Raw genomic sequence first — 23,080 nt, 5'->3', positions numbered from 1 at the left:
ACTCTGACATAAACAAAGAAAATACACTTTAAGAACATCAAGGTTAAATAGGCAAAAAATCTAGCACAAATATTTACATTTAGACATTTAGCAAAAGCCATTTCCAATGTATAAAAAGTGAATAAAAGAGTATTGGTAAATACATTTTAAACAGAGAAGTGAAAAAAAAAGTCTGTTATAGTTTCAAAACTGAATAAACAACCTGTCCTCTGAGGGAAACTTGTTCCCTGGACCTGCACCTCCCTCTGATTTCTCCTTCCAGACTGAAACTGCCACAAGGATTCTGTAAAGGGAAAAAACAACATTAGAACAAAAGCAGCTCCAGCTGAACAGTGAACATTATCATATGGACAATCCTTTCTGAATATTCTCCATATACAAAGAAGTAAAGTAAAAGTATGAAGTAGAACTAGTATGAATAAAAATAAGTCCTTGTAGTACATGAATTCAGGATGTATGGCAGCAGCTTTATGTGTTAAAACAGTAAAAAACAAAAAACATGCTCCAGGTCCATTCTGACAGTCTCACTAAAGTTGCCTTTTATACATTTTCAAATACTGTATATTATACTATTTATACTATGGCCATATTGCCTAGTAGGCTCAGCTAATCATCATTTCTAATTCAATATGTAATCAATAGTCAGTGTCAGTTGAAGCTGAAACAAATATAAAGTGACTGTTGATGTTAGCTAACCTTACCATTACCACCAGGCAAGTAAGTCAAGTTCATTATAGCCCACTTAGTTAACCACATTACAAGAAAATGTTTTGTTAGGGTTAGGGTTATATAGAAATACATATAATTACTCATTAATAATGTTGGTGTACTATCTTCATATCATGTGGAATATTTTAAATCTTTACATTTTTCGTCCACATGTTGATCTCTACTGTATGCTTGGAGTTCAAACCAAATGTAGACACAGTTTCTCCAAACAGATACAAAGAATTTAATCAGGTGCATTGAATAAAAACAGAAGTAGTGTTTTGCAAAGTCTGCAAACATTAGTACCAAGTAAAAAAGTTTTAATTATGAAGGTTGAAACTGAATTTTCATCTCTTCCAGTAGATAACAGCATCAATGCTGATAAATATGAAAGTTCCCCGTGATGGTGATAAATAGAGGAAGTAGTTTTTGTACGACTCTCCTGCTCTTGTCTCTCACTGTGTCTCTCTGGCACAGTAATACACTGCAGTGTCTGCAGTCTGCAGACTGTTCATCTGAAGATAGAGTTTACTGCTGGAGTCATCTCTGGAGATGGTGAATCTGCCCCGGACTGACGAGGAGTAAGAGATATAAGAACTGGATGTGTGTATGAAAGAGATCCACTCCAGTCCTTTTCCAGGAGCCTGTCTGACCCAGTTCATATGGTAGTTGCTGAATGTGAATCCAGAGGCTGAACAGGTCAGTCTGTGGGATTCTCCAGGCCTTTTAACCACTGCTTCAGATTGTGTCAGAGTCTGACCATCAACACCTGAAGAGACAGAAAAGAAAACCATCAGATGTGACACTTTCAGAAGACTTTTTAGAGTAAAGATGAGTGATGATCATCACCTGCCCAGCAGACAGTAAAAAGCAGCAGTCCTGTCCTATAGTCCATCATGTTCAACTGTGTGTCCACTGTTCTCTGTCGTCCTCTCTGCTCTCACATAAGTAGAGGAGGAACACATCAGAGATTTGCATTGACTCCTCCTCAGAGAGAAATAACATTTGACTTCTGTCTTGGATACTTTAAGTTGAAAGGTCATCAGTTGTATCATGCCAGTGGAGTGAAAGCAGAGATTAACTTGATAACATGAAAAGTTTTTTGTTTTGTTTGTAGGTAATCAATGATGCAGTAGTTTGATTAGCTGACAAATATATTTGATTGAACCATCGAGATTTGATTACTTGTTTTAAAAATATATATTTTTTGGGAATCTCTCATACTACCATCAGGGTTATGAATCTTGATCTTTTTGGAACCACAATCTGATTTTTCCGGTCACTACACTTAGCTCATGACCATAGGTGAGGGTTGGAATGATGATCGACCGGTAAATCTAGAGCTTTGCATTGCATTATTGTACTTGTAGTATAATTGTATCTCAAAGTAAACTTTGCTCTTTTGCTTTGACTTTTACATCTCTACATGTGTATTTTTCTCTCCTCATTATTTAACTGGTGTTTTAATCCTTCCTGGTCTGGGGGCTCCTCCTCTGGTCGCTTCATGATTTTATTTCAGACTTTATCGGGTTTGTAATTACGTCATGTAAAAAAATATTCTTGTCATGTTTTGACAGTTTAGGTTTCTGTACTGCGTTGCTTCCTCTTGTGTCACTGTGGCTCTCGAGCACAATAATAAACAGCAGAATCTTCCATCGTCAGACTGTTCATCTGCAGAAACACCTGCTGTCTGCTGTTGTCTCTGGAGATGGTGAACCGGCCTTTGACTGAATTAGAGTAGTAGATGCTACCACCACTACTAATATAAGCGACCCACTCCAGTCCTTTCCCAGCAGCCTGTCTGATCCAAGCGTTATGAGGATGACTAGAAAACCCTGAATATGTGCAGGTCAGTGCGTGAGATTCTCCAGGCCTTTTAACCACAGCGTCAGACTCAATCAGTGTTTGACCCTCAGTACCTGCAGACATATAAACAGCTTGTTAGATACTGTAATGCACCAACAAGTTTGTCTGAAGAAATAGTCACCGTTCTTACCTGTCCAGTTTAGTGACAGGATGAGAAATAGAACCAAACACTCAGGTTCTGTCATTGTGAAAGCTTTCGTCTTTGTCAAGTGTACAGAGTGTGTTTGTGCTTCAATCTGCAACACTTATGTAGTGATGGAAGACATCAGAGATTTACATTGACTCCTCCTAATCAGAGAGAAGGTCACTAAATGTTCTATGATATAATATGATTTATTCACACAAAAATAATGATGTATGCAAACCTAAAGTAATTGGTCCCTTTGTTTTGCATACATTTAGATGGATTCAAAAAATGCCTTTCTAGGGAATGTCTCATACCACCAAAAGTATTATGAATCTTTTTTTTACATCAGTTCCTCATTGTATAGCCATGTACACTTTAATATAGACTATTTGTGTCATTGAACTGGTGTTATGATCATTATTGGTGTGAGGGCTCCTCCTCTGGTGGCTTCATGTTACTGGTGTTCAGGCTCTGAGGGGTTTTTGTTCAGCTCTACTGATGGATTGTGTCACTGTGGGTCTCTGGCACAGTAATACACTGCAGTGTCTGCAGGCTGCATATTCAGTCCGTTTAGGGTCACCCTGTTGTTAGAGGCGTCTAAGTCGATACTGAACTGGTTCTTCAGTGAATCTTTGTAGTGAGTGCCTCCAGTGTATCTCATTCCAATCCACTCCAGTCCTTTCCCTGCAGGCTGTCTGATCCAGGCTGTGTAGGAGCCACTAACAGAATAAGAGACCTGACAGGTGATGGTCAGACGCTGACCTGGCTGCACAGTCACAGAGGCTGGCTGTGTCAACTGTTCACACTTCACACCTGTTGAAAAGAGAACATGTTTAGTAAGAAATGATCAAGTTAAACTGCAGAAGAAGAACTGTTGACTTTGACAGATGCAGACAGACTCACATCCAGCTGCCAGCAGCAGCAGCAGAGCTACAGAAAACATGGTTGATGTTGAAAGTGACGTGCTGTGAACTCCACTGACGGCCTGATGGGAAGTTTTTATAGCTGAGTAACAAGGAAGCTCACTGAGTTTGCATACAATCAAACATATGAAGCATCAATGATGGTCTGACTGGAGCCAATAGGAGAGTCTGTTCACTGTTTTCATATCTGCAGAGTGAAAAGATGACTGGAAATCATCTCTGCTTTACATATGATAACAGATATAATATATGTGATCATACTGTAGGATCAGATTGGTTGAAAGTGTTTACTAATAACTGGTTTCATTCATTTTAGGATTAATCTTATCAAAGAGAGCAGCAACAATCAATAAATAGGTGATCAGGAAATGCTATTAGAAAGAGCTTTTCTACTCTTCTTATGTTAATTCATATTGTGTGGATGTGATTATATATAATTACTCATTAATAATGTTGGTGTACTATCTTCATATCATGTTGATTATTTTAAATCTTTACATGTTTCGTCCACATGTTGATCTCTACTGTATGCTTGGAGTTCAAACCAAATGTAGACACAGTTTCTCCAAACAGATACAAAGAATTTAATCAGCTACATTGAATAAAAACAGAAGTAGTGTTTTGCAAAGTCTGCAAACATTAGTACCAAGGAAAAAAGTTTTAATTATGTAGGTTGAAACTGAATTTTCATCTCTTCCAGTAGATAACAGTATCAATGCTGATAAATATGAATGTTCCCCGTTATGGTGGTAAATAAAGGAAGTAGTTTTTGTACGACTCTCCTGTTATTGTCTCTCACTGTGTCTCTCTCACACAGTAATACACTGCAGTGTCTTCAGGCTGCAGACTCTGCCCTGTAAGAGTCACTGTTCTAGCAGACGTGTCTGTCCTGTAGCTGAACTTGTTCTTCAGAGCATTATTTTGGTAAAAGTCTCCACCACCCCACCTATGACAGATCCAGTCCATTGGTTTCCCTTCACACTGTCTGATCCAACCTGTTGCATAGCTGTTATCAGTCAGAGAGTAACCAGAGACCTGACAGGTGAGGGTCAGAGACTGTCCAGGCTGCACAACCATTGAGCCTGGTGTGATGAGATCAATACAGTGCACACCTGTGGAAACACAAATCATCATTATCTCCATCATTCATCTGATTATGAGTTGTTTCTAAACAGTTGAAAATATCCTTACAGGATCCAGCGGTCAGCAGCAGAATCAGAGCTGCAGAGAACATGACTGATGATGAAGCTGATCTGATGTGAGAACTTGATGCATTAACACACCCAGTGGACTTTCTTATATGGCAACAAGAGGAGACTAATTTACATACACAGGATGGTAAATCAACCGACTACGTTCATTAAATTATTTTAAAATCCTGGTAAAATTGAGTATTACTCTTAAACTCTCAATTAATCAGAGATACGGATTGAAACAATATTTAAGTGACACATTTATTAGAAGATCTAAAAAAGCCTTAAGACTGTTTCTCTCTCTCTCTTTACTGTTACAGTCAAATGAAGTTGAAATCATTTGTTGTGTGAGAGCTCCTCCTCTGGTGGCTTTAAGGAACAAGTGTTCACAAGGGGAGAAACTGTGTTTTTCATTAATGACACTTGGTGCTCAGATACAGTAAAGCTTGACGGACAGTTTTAACATTCAACATCACAGCCTGGTTTGGGTCTATGTCAAACATTCATCGTAACCCATTAAACAGGATCATAACAATAAGCAGCAAAATAATCGTGCAGCAACAGGAACCACTGATCAGTATCTACAACAGGAGAACAAAACTAAAAGGACAACACATAGCCTCAGACAGCACACACTCACTCTGCCATCTCTACAACCGTCTCCCCTCAGGCCACAGATACAGATCTCTCACTTTCCGGACTAATCGAGCCATGTCAAGCTTTGCTCCCACATCTATCAGGCTCATGAACAAATGATCTATTTCTTATTTATTTTTAAGACCACTCATTTAACCGCTTATAACAATTATTTATGACCTCTTTATCATTGAATTTGAATTGAATTGAATTGAATTGATATTATTAACCACATGTCAGAAGTCTTTCATGGTAAGATTTCAACACATGAAGTTATATAAACTGTCTTGTAACTAGCGCCGCCCCACCCTACACGCAGAACACGCGCTGTGTGTAGGGCCCCACGGTCCACGGGGGGCCCCATTTTGCGCAAGGGGACGCATTCTCTGCAATTGCGCAAATGATGCGCATCGCTGCCGTGAGGCGCGCCTAGAGCAACAAGTCAGCCCGAGGCAGGAGAGAAAAAAAAAGAGACGAGTAATCTGACACCGCACGCGTTGCCGCAATGATTGACAGCACGCAGCATCTGACCAATCAGCGGTCAGATGCGCCAACAGGCAGGTGAAGAGATGGCCTCCAAACGGCAATGTGAATCGGGAGCAAGCAAAAGAAAGAAAAAGTCAAAACAACAGGAGGCTCGTGCTTCACTTGAAGGTGGGTATGTTGTTGAAATAAAAAAGAAAAACTTTGTGGCATAAACACCCCAGCTGCTAGCCTGCTAATCATGAGACAGAAGAGAGGATCATTCTGTCTAGATGTGGACTGGAGATTAAATGTTCCAGCGGCCCTGATTATCATTTATTGAATGTCTTGTTAACTGCATATACATTCACCTCTGTTGAAAAAGGAGTGGTTAATTGACCAGTTGGTGGTCGTGTGTTGGCTCAGGTTTATAGCCTATCAATCTATGCTATCAATAGAAGTTTTGGGCTATTTTTATGGAGGTAAAATGTCGCCATCTATTGGTGAATTTAATTTATAACAGTCATATAAGATTAGATAAAATAAGATAAATGAAGATAATCTTTTATTTGACCCACAATGGAGAGATTTAAAACATTGCAGTAGCAAACAGCAGTGTAGAAATATAGAACCTAAGTAGAAAATGTAAAAACAAGTATCTAAAAACATTTAAATATAGAAATGTCATCAAATCAAATCATAATGAATATTATCATTAGTTGTAGTCATATTTGCATTAATTGCATTTTAATCTTTGTGAGGCTAGTATTTACATTAATTTCATTGTGTAATTTATCATTAAGACCAAAACAAATCTTAATAATCTGCTTGTATGATGGATTTCTTGTCATAACAGCGTCAATGCTGAAGTTTGTTACTAAGGGTGACACGGCGCCAGCGCCCAGTACGTCACAAGGGCCATCAAGCACCATGTCAACAGATACAAATGCAGCAGCACCCAGCATATCACCAGGGCCATCAAGCAACATCTCTTCAGCTAAATATGATACTATCACTACTCCAAGTGCACAACCAGTTGATCCTGCTCTGTGGCCAGCACACCTATCAGACATCGACCGGGTTGAATTTGTGCGCCGAGGGCCTTTTAAGGCACAGCAGCTGTCATATGATGACCTCATTGATGACTTTGCATCCAGAAAATGCAGATGTGTGCATCTGTAAAAGGCCTGTTCCATTGTTGATAGAGGCTATTCATTTGATTTGTTCCGACTAATAAAGGTTGTACACCTAAATGGCATTTCGTGATAGAGTCATGTTGTCATGGGGGGGCCCTCAAAATAAAATTCTGCTTAGGGCCCCAATTTGGCCAGGGACGGCCCTGCTTCTAACTGCAGTTTACATTCCCCAAGTATGCACATCTAAATAGTTCACTACAGAATGATTACTTCTAGGATGTATCATAGAGATGCTGTAGATTTAACTGCTGCTCTATATATTTGATATTATTAGTTCTTGTCTACATTCACAATTTGAATGTGTCTTCCATGTCACTGAAGTAAGAGGGGGCTAAAACTTAAACTTCCATTTATTGAGAAACTGTGTTTTTAAAAAAGCTATTGAAGTTGATGACTTGATAAGTAATTGTTCAACACTCAGAATTTTCATAGCTGATTGTGAATCACATGAAATATTGTGATGGTGGTAAAAAGAGGAAGTAGTTTTTGTTCAGCTCTACTGATGGATTGTGTCACTGTGGGTCTCTGGCACAGTAATACACTGCAGTGTCTTCAGTCTTCAGACTGTTCATCTGCAGATACAGCTGCTGTCTGCTGTCGTCTCTGGAGATGGTGAACCGGCTTTTGACTGAATTAGAGTAGTAGATGCTACCACCACTGCTACTAATAAAAGCGATCCACTCCAGTCCTTTTCCAGGAGCCTGTCTGACCCAGTTCATATGGTAGCTGCTGAATGTGAATCCAGAGGCTGAACAGGTCAGTCTGTGGGATTCTCCAGGCCTTTTAACCACTGCTTCAGATTCTGTCAGAGTCTGACCATCAACACCTGAAGAGACAGAAAAGAAAACCATCAGATGTGACACTTTCAGAAGACTTTTTAGAGTAAAGATGAGTGATGATCATCACCTGCCCAGCAGACAGTAAAAAGCAGCAGTCCTGTCCTATAGTCCATCATGTTCAACTGTGTGTCCACTGTTCTCTGTCGTCCTCTCTGCTCTCACATAAGTAGAGGAGGAACACATCAGAGATTTGCATTGACTCCTCCTCAGAGTGATTAGAAAATAATTTAATTTGGATATCACCTCTTTACTTATGGACTTAAATTTTCAACGCAACTGACCTTTTTATTTGTTAATCTTTTTTTTTTTTTTTTCGGTATTTCAATTCAGACAGACATTCAGTAAGAACACAAAGCAAAAGAACACACATCTCCACTTTTTGACAGTTATGAAAAATACAGTAACATCTGTGATCACATGTATTAAAATCTAATTTTCTAAAAGTCTGATTGAATAAGATCACCACAGAGGAAGCTAAAGACCTCTGGTTCAGTTACTGATGTGAATGTGATCCTGATAATTGTGAGTTATTCTGTTTAAAACAAAGGTATTTTCATAATGTGTGCCTAGCTCTTATTGTTTTCACCTGTGTCTGATAAGACTCACCTGTCCAAGAAGGAGCAGTAACTGAATGAAATCAGAGCTGAGCGGGGTACCGTCATCTGGCGATGTGGTTAAAGAATGGAAAGAAAAGATGAAGTTGTGACTGTGTGAAGGGAAGAGGAGTGGGGAAAGACAGATAATGATTATTGATTGCATGTATTTAGGCCTTTCACAATAAATATCAGGAGGACAATAATACATTTTGCATGATCGACGGGATAATGTAATGAACAAGAGCTGCACTATAGAGATACTAATGCAGGGCCTTACTCAATAAATGCCTGAAGTACACACTGCACAGTAGAAGCTGCAATATGAGAGACACAGTTATTACATTTAAATGTAACCAAGATGCTAGGTCTTCTTTATTTCATACAAACAACAAGTATACACTGCTGAGGTAGAAAGTAACTAACTGTTTTTAAACACAACCCATCAGTACTGTCAGTTTTAATGGTGTTATGATCATTATTGGTGTGAGGGCTCCCCCTCTGGTGGCTTCATGTTACTGGTGTTCAGACTCTGAAGCAGGGGTCTCAAACTCAAACTGGCATGGGGCCACTGGGAGTACTGTCGACTTAAAGGAGGGCCACTACAAAGTTCAAGCACCACAAAAAGGACTTTATTTTTACAAATGTACTTTTTGTTTCCGCAAAATTTTGTCACACATCACTAATACAAACAGCAGTTTATATACATTTTTCAAAACATCTGCTTTTATTTAGTAGTGCAAGTCTTTTGTGTTTGCTTTATAACTTAAATAACTAAAATAACTTAATCAAATAATAAATAAAACCTGCACTGAACCAAAAAATGCAGTTACTCAAAATACCAGTACATTAATCCTGCATTTTATTTCTTGCCAGACACCTGGCAGCGCTTCTGCTCACACAGATGAGCCACATTTACCTTGATGGAGGTCACAGTTGAAACCCTGAGTACAGCTTCAAGGTGTGCATCACTAAGCCTGGATTTTATTTGCTTGCATTTATTAAAGTTCATTGTCGAGAAAAGTTTCTCACACAGATATGTGTTTTCAAAAAGGCACATTACACGACTGAACAATTTGGATAGCTCTGGGAAGGATGCAGGTAATTCTCTTAGAAACTGTCCAGTCAGGTCTGCCTTCCCTGTACCTCTCTGAATTTATTTTTCAGTTCACTGTTACACTGCAGGTCAACAAGTTCCATTTGCAACACACTTGGGACACTCTCAACATCAGCTGAAAAAGGGTCTGCAAATACCTGGAAAGTGACCCGGTGTTCCTTGAAGTCAGCAAAACGCTGATCAAACTCCTGCAGAAGATTGTCAATAGCAGAGGTATATTCATCACCACTGAATGCTGTGCCCTGTTCCACAAGAGATCTGAATGCTGGGAAATGACTGAGGTTTTTGGCAGAGAGCTGAGTTTTCCACAATCTCAGTTTTGTGCAGAAGGCTTTCACACTTTCATATGCTGCTGTTATGAGCTGATCAGGACCCTGGAGCTTCAGGTTGAGGATGTTCAGCTGCTGTGTTATGTCCACTAGGAATGCAAGGTCCATAACCCATTTAGGATCATGCAAATCAGGAACATCCATTCTGCCATCCTCCATAAATCTCCTCACCTCTGCTCTTAACTCAAAAAATCTCTTCAAGTCGTTTCCCCTGTTGAGTCAGCGCACCTCAGTAAAGTAAAGTACGTCACTATATGCTGACTCAATCTCCTCTAGAAAGGCCCGGAACTGGCGGTGCTGTAAACCCCTGGACCTGATGTAGTTTATACATTTCAGGACAACAGACATGACATGTTCATATTTCAGGCATTTGCTGCACAGTGCCTGTTGGTGTATAATGCAGTGCAGAACAACTGCTGGATCTACACTTTCCTCCTCTAATTTTCTCTGTACCAGCGCTACTAGTCCGTTTTTTTTTTGCCTGTCATGGACGGGGCTCCGTCAGTGGTGATGCCAACCAGTCTATTCCATGGCAAACCCGCGCTTAATCGCATCAGAGAGCTGCTGAAAACTGTCCTCAGCTGTAGAGCGGCCGTGCATTGCGCACAAACTCATCAACTCTTCAGTCACTTCGAATTGGTCATTAATACTCCTGATGAATATGGACAGCTGGGCAGTGTCCGTTTTATCAGTGCTTTCATCAAGCGCCACAGAGTATGCAGTGAAACGTTTTGCTCTGTCACATAACTGGTCATAAATGTCACTTGATAAACTGCTAATCCGCTCTGCCACAGTGTTTGCCGATAGAGAAATATTGTTGAACAAACTCTTCTTTTCTCGACACAGAATGTCAACATGCAACATTCACTCCTTCAGAAAACTGTCCTTCCGTGAATGGTTTCCCCGTTCTGGCAATTAATTCACTCAACACGTAACTTGCTTCAACAGCAGCATCGGCCTCCTTCTTGGATTTGTGGAAAAGACTTTGCTGAGAAAGAAGTCCTCTCTGTAGCTGCGTGGCACGCTGTTTCCTCTCCTCTCCCTGGTACTTTTCATACTGCTCTCCGTGTTTAGTGCAGTAATGATGTTTGAGATTGTACTCCTTTAAAACGGCAATTCTTTCCTGACATATCAGGCAGGTTGCATGTCCACTAAACTCCACAAAAAAATACTGTAATGTCCATCGTTCTTGAAACTGTCTGTGTTCATTGTCAACTTTCCTTTTTGACTTAGAAAGCGACATCTTGACGTCAATATTTTCCATTTTATATAGTTTGAACTTAACGCTGTGTGTAAAGGAGGTCAGTCTAGTACTGAGTTGTTGAGATGCTTGATCAAGGAGTGACCTGGCTGACACGCTTTTCCTTAGTTTACACTCAACCTTTACAAATGACTGACAGCCACACCGGGTTGTGGTTAGAACAGTTTGTTGATCCAAACATGCAACAATGTGAATTAAAGTCCATCACTGAGCCAAACAAACTTCCCCAAACTCACAGTAACAGCAAACCTCACATTCAGAAACCTTCCTGGATCACACACCTGACTCTTTCTAATATGCATACCTGAGCAGAAGTCTTACAGCGACACCCACAGTCAACATAAAGCACTGCAGTAAATGGTCGTACAAGAGACCCCCAGTTTTAGCTCTTACACTGTGCCTGCAATTAGTGTGAATTTTTTTTTGTTAAACATGCTTTTGGGTGCAATTTATTTATCTCGACACAATCATGGAGTCATGCTGAGTTTCTTTGTTGTTGTTTTTTCAAATCAAGAAAATTATGTTTTCTGAAAAATACTTTCCATGTCTTGCTAACTGTTTAACTGCCAGCTGAATTGATATGAACTTTATTCATGAACTGTTAGCAGCATAGTCATGAATAAGTTACAACCTATGAGTGATTTTAACGTTTTGTGTTATAGAAGCAGAATATTTATAAGCTTTTGTGTTCCTCCTGTTTGTACTCGTTGTCCAGTGAGTGCAGCTGTGGTCGTGTAGAAAGCCTAACGCTGCAGATTTGCATTGACACTCTGGATTCTGATAGTTTTGTTTCAGTGTTCGCAGGTGTTTGAGCACAAAGACATTCAGAGAAATTCCCACAGCCTTTAGTGGAAACCAGCTGCAGAGGAACTGAAACCTGTTTGATTAAATGCAAAAACTTCATCAGAGTGCTTTGCCTAAATGGGTTTAGATCAATGAGAACAGAAGATCTGAATGTCAACTTTAAATAACTGACACTGACAGCACTCTAGTGGTTTTAAAACAACAACTACATTATTCATTTTTTAACTCTTGTGCTCTGATCGTTAATATTCGACTTTAATCTCTTGATGTAACAGCCTGTTAAAGAAGAAATTTGTCGAGTAGGTGCTACTTAGCCAGATAAATTCCAGAGAAAGGGCAAGGTAATTTCCTTCTCTTATTTGCAAACAGTATTTCTGTGTGGGCTGTAAAGCACTTTGGTGAACAGAGCAAGAATGGATTGAATAAATAATTGTATGTATGACCACATGGTGGATGATGTCCAATAACATGATCTTGATTTACAGATCACAAGTTTCTTGTTGGACTGTAAACAATGTAGCAAGAATTGAAGAAGAAAAACACATTCCTAAGTTTTAATATCGTCGAGACGAGAGGAATGAGCCGTTTGCTGGAAACGTTGAAGGTTCGTCGAGGAGTTAGCATCTTCTGTTGACGTTTTTCTTCACACCAAGTAGAAGTGGTGAATCAGTTATGGTTAAACATTTATTATATTTAGCTATGTTGCACTGTCTGTGTTCATGTGATGGTTACTGACAGGCTACATAGCTAAGGTTTACACTGTAAACAGTATTCTGAAAAATATAAAATAATAGTCATGAGGATGTGTGGTTTGTGTCTAACAAGTTTTCTCACATCTGGATGATAAGATCTGTAATCCAGAGTGTAACAGCTATAGTAAAGTGCTCATTAATCCTTAGTAGAGTTTTTTTCTCCACATTTTACCTTCATAAATACATTTGAGCTTCTGTTATTTGTTTATGTTTAGTTACATCCAATGCTAAATGAATAAAATGAATGAAACTAACCAATTAGTCCTGGTAGATATCCTATGAGACTGTCACTCCAGTTACCTCAAAAAAGAGGGAAAATTATTTACACTATTTATATTTTTATAAATAGTGTATGTAAAGGATTACATTTATTAATCAGAACATTTCAATAGTTAATTGGGATTAATTGCATTTTTAAACACATGTTCAAAATTCCATTTTCGCATTTACAAAAAATGCTAACTTTTATTTTGAATTTTTGTACTCTCTTTAGCTGAGAATACTCTACTTGCTGGTTGAATACAATCCTTTTGTTTTGAAATACAGTAAGGCCCTTCTGGTAGATGGAAGGTTACAACATGAACTTAAGCACGGAAACAGTAAGTGGTTAGGGATCCCAAACTGACGTCAAACTGCTCAAAGGAATGGCAACAAAGGTCAATGTGTGATGTCATGAGGTCAATGTGTGATGTCATGAGGTCAATGTGTGATGTCATGAGGTCAATGTGTGATGTCATAAGGTCAATGTGTGATGTTATGAGGTCAATGTGTGATGTCATAAGGTCAATGTGTGATGTCATGAGGTCAATGTGTGATGTCATAAGGTCAATGTGTGATGTCATGAGGTCAATGTGTGATGTCATGAGGTCAATGTGTGATGTCATAAGGTCAATGTGTGATGTCATGAGGTCAATGTGCGATGTCATAAGGTCAATGTGCGATGTCATAAGGTAGATATTACTTTGGACTTGTCAGCTGAGCTGTCTGAGAGTTTGTTGAAGTGAAATGAGACATTCAAAGATGCAGCAGTGTCCTTCTTTTACATCACTGAGACTACAGGGAGACACTGAGGACGACTATCTACGGGGAGGCTAAAGGGACAAAATAGCATGTGCTTTGAAAAACATAATGATGCATTCATTTCAGACTTTAATTAATCACAATTTACTAGTTAATGGTGACAGCCCTACAACATTAAACTAACTTTACTGTGGAACATGAATAGAGGGTATCCACACCAGCCAAAATTGTTCCTGATAGAAAACAACGTATATAATTGATAATGCAGTCTAAACCGGCATAAAAAGTGTGTCCAAGATGCCCAGCTGTGCAGTAATATATAAAGCATTGACAGGAGTTTAAGGGTCACCTAGCCTGGAAGCTGCTGGAAAATCTGCCATCATTTTTGAAATATTTAGTTTAAAAATCAAGAGATATTTCACCCAAGTTGTCCTGTGAACTTCTGAGGAAGCAGAGCATGCGTCGCTCTCTCTGATCATAAACTGGTTGATGATGAACTCATAACTCTTTTTATTATTTTTATTTTTTCAGTCACAATAGTCAAATAATTCCCTTACAAGGAGTTGTACACATAAGGTCAGGATAGATAGAAACTCTGGAGCTCTGATGTGACGGTAATTTTGGATATTAAGACAAGGAGGTCTTTCTCCAGATTTCTTCCCTCTGTTTGATAATCCTACTCTGATTGTTTGTGTTCATCAGAGCCGAGCGTGTGGTGGGAAAGGACGCCGACCAGCAACATGGAGACGTGGAATTGGACGCTTACTCAAACATCCAGAGGTACATAACAAAGGTGTGTTTTAGTATGTAGGGCTGACGCCTCTAAATAGTTTTCTAGTCGACTAGTAGTCTTTATTCTAGGCTTGGCGTCTGCTAGTCAACAAATCATGATATATTTATTTTATACCTTTATTTAGATATAGGAAACAGTGGAAAGAGTCAGAAATTGCAGAGAGAGAGAGGGGGTTACATGGGGTTTGCACACTAACCACTAGGCTATCGGTGCCCCTCAACAAATGATTATTATATTAATTTGATTATTAACTAGAACAGCACGGAGAGTTCTGTCACTTTGGCCCTCTGAGCTGTAGATTGAAGACCTTGCAGATGAATCAGTTTGTCTTAGGCTTCTCACTAGAAAACTTTGTAGCTAGTGGAGAATGGTTGTGTGGCTTCATAGTAATGCCGCATAAAACAGGTGCTTTACTCACTTACTGTTCCCAACATAAATCATTGGATCTTGACTTGACTAGAGCTTATCTGGACTCTCTCACATAACATAAAAAACATGCAACTTATCTTCCTCACAAGTCCACCTTCCGTAAAGGTAAGTAACACTTGAAAAGGACTGACAGACACTCAGACGAACGATGATACAGCTTCTAGTTGGAGTATTAAACTTGAAATTTGATCAACTATTGAGGGGAAGCCTGAGTGTGTTGTGTACCTTTGAAAAAAAAAAAAAAGCCAAAATCCTTCATAGGAAAACTCTAGAAAATGTTATAACAAACTGAAATCACTTTCTGTACATTTGTCGTAAATTTCTGCCATTGCCCGTCTGCAACACATCCGACATTCAAATGAACAAAGAGCAGGAATTTCCAGGTGAGTCGACCTAGCTAGGTTGATAAAAGCCAGCTAAAACTAACCGAAATCATCTACACTATATTGACCGCTGTGATTTTACACACCATTGTCCGTCTGGAACACATGTGTGGCATGCTCAGGTGAGTCGAGTTAGCTGGCTTGATAAAAGCCAGTTAGCCTTTCTTTCTCTGAAATCATAGAAATAGAAAACTTTGTGTTTCACCTCACATGTGTACACGGCTTTACTCTCCCAGTCTGTGTTCTTCACATTCAGAACACTGACAGCTGAAAACGTGTTCCTGAATGATTTGGGGGGCCAAGTAGTGAAGCCAGTTTCTTCTATTTCATTTTTCTTCCATTTTACTGTCAATTCATTGGGAAAAAAATCATAAATTGAACACATCAGAGCCTGAGTGTCTCCTCTTGGCACCAATACCAACGTTATCTGTGGAGGGAGTTCGGGCACTACGCAAGTGAATGAAAGAGCAGAGATAGAGATTAAGTTGAAATCAGATCAAGCTGAAAGAATTTCTTCAATAATACTGGATGGAAATATATAGACAATTCTGAACATAAAAACAAGAAAATGCATTTGGACAAAACGTAAAAGAGCCATGATAGAAGGTTAAAAATCACCTACTTTCAACTTTGACACTTTCATCCGTCCACTGGAAAGTACTCTTTGGGATGAAGTCATGAGCCAGACAACCAACAGTGATTTGATTTCCAGTCCCAGAGCCGCATTGAACCACAGGGAACAGAGTCGGTGCAGTTCCTTTAGAAAAGATTTTATAAAGCCAAATTAATAGAAATTACTGATTATTATCACAACTGCCTTTTTTAAATGTAAACAAAATAGATTTTATATTTTAATGACTGAATAACAAAAGGCAGACCCAAAGTGCTCTATGTTAGATCAATCAATCAAATAGTCAGAGTGAGGGGGAATGAGCTGCTGACCCTCCGCTTCCCAACCAAAGTCCCTACAGACTGAGCTACTGCCCGCCCCTATCTCATAACTATCTCATTGTTTTACATTATTTTGATGTTTTGTTTTCAGCTGCAATTTTTCCCCCGATATTTTATTTATTCAGTCTACAAAGTATTAAAAATTAATTTTCCATCTTTATTAAAACTCACTTAATCGTGGATACCAGATTGTCTTTAATAGACGGAAAATGGAGGTATTATGAAAACACATTCCTTAAACCTGTATCCTTGTCAGAAACAAATGTTTGAATAATATATATTTTTAAATTGTACTTAATAAAGAAACGGTTACTGATTAAATAAAAATGTAGATAAGGTTGATTCCAGAAATCCTCACACCTTTCAACTTTTTGAATTTATTTAGCCAGTTTGCACAGTAAACAAATATAAGACAATATTTTGAAAACAATATGAGAAAATCTAACATTCATCTTATTTTTGTTTGTCTGGTCAACACCAGTCAACGGATTGGAGGTGAAAATACTAATGAAAGAACCTCACATAAGCAAAACCTTAAGATGTCATGATAATAATATAATTTGTATATATAATGTATTAAATGAGTATTTAGAATATTTATGTAAGCCTATTGTTTAATAGTTGCCAATTTGTGAGAGAAAGTTATTTTATGAGCTATGCTCTCAATATCAACGGTCAACAATTTAATCTTCATTGCGAAAATAAAGTCCCATGAAGGTCAATTTTCCTGCGATTTACTTTATATTTATTTTATACTTTCACACAGAGACCTTTCACACAGAAAACTTAAATATATCTCAGCTCAACGGTAGTCTTACCTCTCATCACACAGTATGAGGTCTTGTGAATATCCACAAAAGTTGGTGAATATTAATGTGGGGAAAAAATTCTGAGGTCCTCCCCAGCAGCAGTTAAAATCCAGACAAAGTCATGTTTACTTAAAACCCTGTCCTGCATAGAGTTGTAATGCCAAGAAAGCCGTTTTCTAATGCTTTCAAGGAAACAGCTGCATTACCAACCAACTGTCTCTGCTTTCTGATTCTGCTATTTGTAAACCTAAACATTACGACCGGGTCCAACTTCTCAAGCATCAAAAATCAGTTAAAAAAAGATAAATATAGTAATCACTAAAAATAAGGTTTTAAAGTGACTTACCTGAATTAACAGTGACTGCAGTCCCTTGACCCCAGTAGTCAAAGTAAGCACAGTGATACATCTCAACTCAATGCTTCAACAAAAACCTGAAGAACCAGAAAAACACCTTATTAAAGGTTTGAAAACCACAAGTCCTGATCTGTAGGAAACTCTAGTGTCCCCCTATAAGCGTATGTTCATGTTGAGTCTTTGACTCTTTTTAAAGTTGAGATTTACTAAGAATAACATTTACATACATGAACTACCTACGACTTCAAACTACTAAATAAACAACTTTTACCTAAAAATCTGCTTATAAAAACCATTACACGTTAGTTTCCTTATAGTTCAATGTGAGATATTTTGTCCAGTCCCCTTTTGTCCATCTTTAAAATAGGATAGTTTAAGATTGTTGCTCTCAGGTTTTTGTACAGCTGTATATCACAGTGCCCCACGTAGCACTGTGATAAAGCCTCATACAAAAACTAAACACTGTTTCCTGTATGGAGCGTCAGGAAACGTTTATTATTAGCAGTGGGTAACAATCACACTGAACTTAAATTCTATAATTTTCTTCATCTTATAATTGATAATTTGTCATAATGAATCATTGTGATACTTTGGTTTATGTATGCATATTAATCTGAATATTTGAGAAACAAGAATTCAGATGATGGTGAATAGAAGATGATGCCTATTCTTCAATTATCTATGATAATCCTCAAACTAAAGCATTACAATCTTTTATTTAAGGAATCTATTGTTAAAAATATATTTTATTGTCTAAATATCAAAACAAATGATCAAACATTTTGTAATGAGAATTAAAAATGTAATAAGTTTGCACAGACCATAAGTCAATTGGAGGGATCAGTCATGAGTATGGCAGCTGTGGCTTAGTGGTAGAGTAGGCTGTCTCTCAACTGAAAGTTCAGGGTTTGATCCCCAGCTCCTGCAGCTACATAGCCTACGTGTCCTTGGGCAAGACATTTAACCCTGAGTTGCTACTGCTGCTTCTTTGGTGGCGTATGAATGTGTATGAATGGATGAGTTAACACTGATGGTCACTTCACATAGCAGCCTCTACCATCAGTGTGTGAATGTGTAGGTCTGACCTTGGGTGTAAAAGCACTAGTAGTCAGAAGACTATACAAATGCTATACAAGCTCAAGTCCATTTACCATTCTCCATTTCTTAGTGTTAGAACTATTCCTACTTCAATTTGTATCTGTGGAGGATAACTTGGGGTCAGGGCATGGTGTTTAAAAAAAGGGTGAATCTAAACAAAAACTGTTGTTTTTTTGTTTGTTTTTTACATAACTTTCAGTGAGTCATTAGTCAGACACAGTAACATCTGCAGCAGTTTTTGTACAGCTCTCTGACTTCCTGTATCACTGTGGGTCTCTGGCACAATAATAAACAGCAGAGTCTTCAGCTGTCAGGCTGTTCATGTGCAGATACACCTGGTCCACATTGTTGTCTCTTGATATGGTGATTCTTGACTGACGTGGAATAATATTTATTGCTTCCACTCGGAGCAGAAATGTAGGAAACCCACTCCAGTCCTTTTCCTTCAGCCTGTCTGATCCAGCTGATATCAGCGCTGGAATCTGATATTCCTGTGTACGTACAGGTGAGTTTGTGGGATTCTCCAGGACTTTTTACCACCGGTTCAGACTCAGTCAGAGTCTGACTGCGCACCACTGTGGAGAAAAACAGACTGATCAGAACAGAGCCACACACAAACCCTGACACATACAAAGACAAGGCTATATATGTGTGTGTATTTACCAGAAACTGATAGCATGAGAAATGTTAAACACCCGGATAAAGTCATTGTAAAAATGTGTGTATAGGTCTGGTTGTTGGATTGGTGTGTTCTCAAGTTGCAGGGAGATTAAAAGCAATGGAAAAAGGGAACATTTGCATTGCCACACCTCACATATCTAAAAATGAAAAGCATGAAGATTCAGCGTCAGTTTCAACATCATTTGACTGGTGCAGTCTGAACCAGACGTTACTTCCTCTTCTCTAGATCCTTGCTTGAGTTGTACTTACTCTCTGATGTTTGTTGCTTTGGAAAAAAACATATATAGTAGATTCTGCTTCATCTCTCTACACTAGATGTGTTTTTAAATGAATGGAGTTTTCAAGGCTGGTTAGACACGAAGAACATAAAATGAGTTGATCCTGTACTCTGTGTCAGATTTGTAACAATCAGTTTGGGAAAACATGCAAACATATTTTCATCTGAAAGGATTGTGAAAGTCTTTTTACCTCAACGAATATGTGTTGAGTGGATTGGGAAAGCATTATTGATATTTAAAGAATTACTTGAGGGTGTTGACTCTGAAACTTTCACTGTTGACCTCATTTTAGGAGATTTTCCTTCGTCTCTGCTAGCTTAAATTAACAGTGAAGAACTTTTCATTTGTGTTTGATATTTGTCAACGCAGCATATCTTCTCTTTATGCTGATCTTGTCCCGTGCTGGAGAAAAGCTGTGTTTTCTGATAAAATAAATCCTCCTGCTGTCTTTTAACCATCAAAACATCACTTATGAATCATTTGTGTGGAGTTTGGCAGAGTGCTGTATATCGTCTTTCCCGACAAACACCCTGCGGTGAAAGAGATTACAAAGAATAAAAAAAGAACAATCTTCTTCCAGATCATCTCATTTGCTTTTGTAGGACGTTCATAGGAATTTTACTTTTAGTCCGTTCAATAAGAAGCTAAAAAAAACTGCTCACAGGAACTGGAAATAAATTCCATCAGTGACCAGACAGTAAACAGAGAAAAGAAGAATATGAGACCTGATTGACTGCAATTATTCATAAAAGTTTAATCATATATTCACTTATATTACACATAATTGGCATTGTAGCCATAAGTCTGTATTATCTGTTGTGGTTGTTGTGATTGTTCGTAGGACCTGAGCAATAAGTGATTTTCAGGGCCGATACAGATATCAATATTAGGAAGAGAAAAAAAACTGGTACTGATATATTGGCCGATATCTTTCTTAAATGTATTTTCTGTTTGTAGAGCTGGATAGATAATATAGATATATATGAATGTATTTTGTTTATACCTCAAATGCAGTGATACCACTTGTGGAAAAGATATTTCATGAAGACAAGATGCTCACTGAACTGAAAAGTAACTGCGCATGGACGTGCTTCACTTGACTCTTTGGAGTATTAATGCTTGTTGTAATCCAAAGAGCGCCCTCTGCTGGTGAAAGAGAACTGATAGTGTAATACAATGACACTCAACTAAAAGGCGATTTGACTGGTGAATAACTGCAGTGATATCGACACATATCTGCAATAACATTAGCCAATACCAATAGTAACTTGGTATGCTAATATAAGCCGTTAATGTTTGCTGGCTGATTAATCTGTCGGGCTCTAATTATTTATTCTACTTTCTCAGCCCAGCCAGGATTCTTCCGATCTTGCCACTATTGCCAAATGTTGCCAACTGCTTGCTTGCACTGGATTTCACACTTGCACTATGATTTATGTTGGGTCTGTTTAAATAACGTAATTCAGTGAACACTGTAGACTTGTCTCATGTCCTCTTTTTCTTGGTAAATCAAATCAATAACTCTTAGTATGATGGTATGAAAAAACAGATATGATTGAGATCACACTGCTGATTCTCTGTGGAGGTTTTTGTGCAGCTGCTCCACTGTCCTCACTCACTGTGTCTTCACGAGCACAGAAGTAAACAGCAGAATCTGCTGCTGTCAGTGTCTGGATCTGGAGGAACTAAGTGCTGCTGGGCACATCTTCTGTCATACTGAAGCGACTTTGAAAGGAGCTTGCATAGCTAGCAGCATTGCTGCCAGCATTCATCCACCCAATCCACTCCAGAGCTCTCCCTGGTTTCTGTCTGATCCAGTGGATATAGTCGCTCGTCATGTCAAACCCAGATATGATACATGACATCTTCACTGTCTCTCCAGGTCTTTTCACCTCAGAGGGAGACTGCTCCAGTCTGATCTCACTCCAAACTCCTGTGGTCATAGAAATATTGATCATTAGCAACAAAACTTGAAAAAAAGGTTTGACATTTACACAAAGTATTAAAGCAGGATGGATTGTCTCACCATGAATAGTAACTACAAGTAATAAACTCCAGATACTACTTTTACCCATTCCTCTGTTCAGTGCTGTCTGATCTCAGATTTTCAAAAGTGTTCAGAACTGTCCGATTGATCTGCCACAAGTTACTGACGGTGTGTTTATAAGAGAGGACGAGTTTGCATAGACCTCCCTCTACAGGTTCAAAAGAGAAACTGTGACTGATACATTTCCATAAGAAGAGAATATCTTCAGCAACAGAGCAAACTCTAAAATATCACAGTCATGGCAAATCGACAAAGCATGTTTTTTCCCTAAATGATGATCTCTTACTTTTCATCTTGATATGCAAAAGGGAATATTGTAGCTTGTGTGTTTGAGATGAAGCTATATTGTTAATGTAGATATGTTATCAGATGATATTTTCTACCCGATTCCATGAGCACTGAATTAAATGTTTCCCCAAGCATTTCTTGGGATCACGATACACAACATTAATCTATAAATATTCAGGAACAATCAAGCTTCTCTACGTTTTTTTCTGCACTGATGTCGGCTGCAGTGGAAGTCTGATTGGGTTTATAGCACGCTATTCTTCCTCATGTACAGGTAAAACAAAAATCCTCTATTGTTCTGTGAATACATAAAGATTCCTCACATCATAATTATCAGAGTGTGTTGTCTTTATAAAGTCAACATTATGTGTGATTGAACTGCATTGCTCTGGATTATTTGTGCTGGTCTTTTGGTGATTTGTGTCAGTGGAGCGTACACAGACTCAGTAATACACAGCTGAGTGAGTCGGCAGGACGCAGTTTTGTCAGTTCATACAACAATAAGAGGGGAGCACATGTCTTCACACACAAACCTATATCTGCCCTCTCAAGCTTTAAGGACCCAGCATTGAGAAAGAAAAGACTATTGTTTTATTAGTCTATTTAATCATTTGTTGTTGTTTAACGTTTGGTTTAAAAGTCCTTTCCAGGATCCTTGGTGAAGATTTAAGAGGTCTGGATGTTTGTGGGTATTGATTTTTCGTTCAAGTGGTGAAGCCTACGGTAATTACAAACCTAAAAATTATTCTGACAGGGAAAGTATGTCTGTGCTTTAGTCTTGTTGAGTATCCTTTTAAAATGTAATTCAATAAAATGAAGAACTGCTGATATACTTCTGGTTGACATTAGCAGTGTAAGAGAGAGGAGCAGTAAACCACTCCATTTATTGTAGAGAGAGTAATAACTCCTACATCAGGTTTATCATTTTCTCATTACTTTGTAGCCGAATCAGTTTTTGGTTTTGGAATCAGTCACTCCAACTTGTTTTGAGTCTGTATGTTAAGGACTATATCCCTATCTCATATGGTAGCTGCTCATTGTAAACCCATAGGCATAACAGGTCAGTCTGTGGGATTCTCCAGGCCTTTTAACCACTGCTTCAGATTGTGTCAGAGTCTGACCATCAACACCTGAAGAGACAG

At 38.5% G+C, this 23,080-nt stretch overlaps 2 long non-coding RNA genes across 2 annotated transcripts in view; both read right to left on the bottom strand.

Annotated features, from left to right (window-relative positions):
- Positions 1-18,513: 18,513 nt before the first annotated feature.
- Positions 18,514-23,080, bottom strand: part of LOC114921854 (uncharacterized) — a 34,248-nt gene continuing 29,681 nt past the window's right edge. The window contains exon 3 of the long non-coding RNA XR_010668833.1: positions 18,514-18,979. This is a non-coding gene — a long non-coding RNA (uncharacterized lncRNA). The remainder of the gene's footprint in view (positions 18,980-23,080) is intronic.
- LOC136182986 (uncharacterized) lies at positions 20,333-21,825 on the bottom strand. The gene is made up of 2 exons (XR_010668828.1): positions 21,630-21,825; positions 20,333-21,536 (listed from the first exon to the last, which is right to left on the bottom strand). It is a non-coding gene; the product is annotated as an uncharacterized lncRNA (long non-coding RNA).

This window comes from Labrus bergylta, chromosome 16 (genome assembly GCF_963930695.1).
Source record: "Labrus bergylta chromosome 16, fLabBer1.1, whole genome shotgun sequence".
In the NCBI taxonomy this organism is placed as follows: Eukaryota; Metazoa; Chordata; class Actinopteri; order Labriformes; family Labridae; genus Labrus; species Labrus bergylta.
Note: the sequence above shows the minus strand (reverse complement) of the source record. Positions and strands in the feature narration are given on the sequence as shown.